Source organism: Oryctolagus cuniculus, chromosome 6 (genome assembly GCF_964237555.1).
Source record: "Oryctolagus cuniculus chromosome 6, mOryCun1.1, whole genome shotgun sequence".
Classification (NCBI taxonomy): Eukaryota; Metazoa; Chordata; class Mammalia; order Lagomorpha; family Leporidae; genus Oryctolagus; species Oryctolagus cuniculus.
This window is the reverse complement of record NC_091437.1, coordinates 142,734,586-142,738,076: the sequence shown is the minus strand read 5'-3', so window position 1 is coordinate 142,738,076 and position 3,491 is coordinate 142,734,586. Positions and strand designations below refer to the sequence as shown.

Sequence of the window (3,491 nt, the reverse complement as noted above, 5' to 3'; positions counted from 1 at the left end):
TGGTCCCTGCTAGGCTGGCACCCAGGAACTCCATTAGTAAAATGCCATTTTCTGATACTGCTTTCCAGATAGCAAACAAAGCTGGTAACTGAAAACACACCCAGAGTTCTGCCAAGCTCTTCATGCCCCAGTGCAGGCCACAGCTTGGACAACCCAGACCTTGGCTTATAATTAAGAAAGGACTATGTTGGTGATTAAAGCCTAGAGGAAGGTCATTATTCAAGCAGTTTTTAGAAAAAATCTTAGTGTTATTTAAATATGGAAGTTTTTTTCCTTTTTCCAAATGAAAAATGTCTGGGTTATATTATGAACTATTGCTCTTTCTGAAATGATCTATTTTAAATATATTCGTGTTTATAGGACTCATTTCAGGGTAAAGACAAAAAGGAAAAACTTGTTTTGTGAATTTTCTCTAAAGCACTAATTTATAATAAAGCTATGAGAAAGTTTATCTGGATGGATTTGGGTTTTTGGTAATAAATACATTTTATTATAAAAATATGCCAGATCAAGAGATCACTTTTACTGTGGTTCACAATCTGCTGGGAAGATGACGGCACACAGAATTGTCCCAGGGCATCTTAAGCAGATACAGCACTTGAAGTTGTCTCCATAGCAACAGGAGGTGGCTACAAAATTATAACAGTACAATATGTACTACTGTTAATCCTGTACAAATAACATGTACAGTAAATGTTAGCTTTGCAATAGATTTCTGTATATAGGAATAAATGGAAAAATACTTGGCTCCAAATGTTATACATATTCATGACATACACTTAGTTTTATCAACACTTCAGACCCGTGTTCAAGAATTAGCTGCAGTTATATGTGGCAGTTATATGGGCACCTGCTTGCCCATCACAGGTGCAAAACTTGCAAAATATTCTGGGGGAACAGAAAGTCCAAGTGTTGAACTAGAAGGGTTTAGGAAACAAATGTAAAAATAGTCAATCCTGATTGACATTGAAAAAGTTTCATAAAATTCCAAGATCGTTCGAAACGTCCTGGATAGCTAGATTCTTGATCTCTTCCAGCAGAGTGTAGAGACACTCTCCCTTTGTCTGCCGAAACTTCCTGTATTCAGGGATATTTTCTTTGCTGTCTTCGGCACACTGAGTGTTTTCCTCCACTAACTCTCTCGTGGGTGATGGGGAGCTTTTGGGAGTATGCCTTGTCTCTGGGGCCACGTATGCTTTCTTGCTTATTATGTCTACTCGTATGTTATTAAGATGATACTGTAGAACTTGTACAGATATTTTCACTGTAACATGCTCGAACATCCGGAAAGTGACGCCTTGCCCGCTGGATGTGACAGTCTGTCTTGTATGATCTCCAAAGTGCTCCTGGGACCCAGCCAATTTTTTCATCATTGGGCCCAAAATGGAGCTCACAGCCATCTTTGGTTTTCAAACTTGCGGTCCTTTTATCCCATACCTTGGGATGTAGAGCTGTACACGGGTGTCCCCGAAGGCGTAGATACCGTCGGCAACGCAGCGCTCATCTCGGTCCACATCTTTGTCTCTGAAGAAATGGCACTGGAAGAGTTCCATTGCCTGCCTCTGGCACAGTTTCGCAGCCCTGTGTCGGTCGTTGATATGATCACATAACTCTTCGAGACTTCAATCACTTAAAAACTTCAGCTCAGTTTGTTTTGTCTTTTGCAATAGCTGCAATCAATCGATGCACTGTAATATCAGCATATCGTCTTATTGGTGAGGTGAAGTGAGCATATTTGTCTAGGCCAAGTCCGTAACGGGTGGAACTCGCGCTCCCTGCAGGAGCCTGTGGAGAAGTATAGTGCACTGGACATGGCCAGCGTAGCCATGTTCCGCAGCAGCTTGTTGACCATCGGGTTGGAAACGTCCTACACATTATCGAGTGAAAGCGCCAGGGATCTGTTGGAACTTGTATCAATGTAGAACCCTCCGGCCTTGGCGCTCTGCTTGAGCTCCGAGAAGAGGTTCTGGTGTGGAGGCGGGTGCCGGCGCAGCAGGGCCTGCCTGGGGAAGCTTTCGTAGATTTTCCTGGCCACCCAGTGGGTGGCGTGTATCATACACTCTACCACCATCCGATGGATTCTCCATTGCTGCCGGGGGACGAGGTCGAGAATGTTCTTCTCTTCATCTAACGGCACACTGATTTCAACGCCGTCCAGATCTAAGGCACCAGCGAGACCTCACTGCGCCCGGAAGTGGCTGGCTATGTCCGCCAACTTTTCAATCGCCCATGTTAGTTCCTGCAGCCTGTCTTTCTCCTTTTCATCCATATCCTGGAATTCTGTGATGTCATCCGTGATGCTCAAGTTTCCATCTAGGAGCTCCTGAGCCTCTTCGTAGGAGATGGATAATTGACCTTCCATACCACACGTTCTTAATTTCGTAGGTGGTCATATCCAGTTCCCAAATGACGCTCACAGCATATCTGTCAACACCACGCAGCAAAGAGCACAAACTGGAGCTAAGGACGGAGGGCAGCATGTCCTAGCGCTGGTTGGGCAGGTAGTACGTGGTGGCCCTAGCCCTAGCTTCGTTATCCAGGGAAGATTTCGGCTTCACAAAGTACGTTACACTGCTATATGAACGCCCAGCTCCAGGTTGCCCCTACTCGGAGTGCGCACGGACAGCATGTCGTCCACGTCTTCACACCCTTTCCTGTCAATTGTAAACACAAGATGGTTTCCCTTAGATCTCTCCGGTCTTGTTCCTCTTCGGGGTCCACGCTCCAAGGCTTCTCTGGGGTGTTCACCAGCAGCTCACCCATCTGGGCTTCCGAGAAGGGCCGCTCGGAAATGTCATGTTCCATGAGAGACTTCACTTCCCCTTCCAGGTCTCCACTTGTTCCCAGTGTTCCTACGAAGTGTCCATCTGGATACCTCGAATCCATCCGTGTCCTAGGAATCAATGTGTATAATGGCTTTGCAAAACTGATATTTTTCAGCTTGTTTCCTGTGGATTTGAATTCTGGGGATCCTATAATCCCATGGCACAGCCAGGTATTTTTCTGCTGCAGTATTGTAGCCTCTCTTGGTGGGAACGTTACTACATAATCCCGCTTATGCTTCTGAGTAATGCCCACCACATGTCCTGTGGGCATATATTCATCGTAGGCCAATCCTTTTCCAGAGATTCAGGGAGCATTTTCACTGCTACGTGATCTCCGTGGAGTGTGCAGTCCGGGGCTTCATCCTGTGGATTAAGATATAATCTTCTTCACTCTGGTCGGCGTCCTGCACGCGGACAAATGCTTTCATTTTTGTTGTCTATTAACACACAATATTACCTCCACATAGCGGCCAGATTTTAGTCCAGCCTCTAAAATGTCTGGGGGGAGATATTTGTTGTAATTCCTGAGTCTTCTCAAGGCCTCCAGTTCTTCATATAGGGCTTCATCAATGAAATCACATAAGTTGTGGGCAGCCTCCAGATCCGGCCAGAACTTATTCCGATACTCTTGAATGTCATCACAGATACTCCTTCGCTCTTCACTTT

At 45.4% G+C, this 3,491-nt stretch overlaps 1 pseudogene; it reads right to left on the bottom strand.

The window, feature by feature from the left end:
* Positions 1–977: 977 nt before the first annotated feature.
* On the bottom strand, positions 978–3,096 carry LOC100347391 (DIS3-like exonuclease 1 pseudogene; annotated as a pseudogene).
* Between the last annotated feature and the right edge of the window lie 395 nt (positions 3,097–3,491).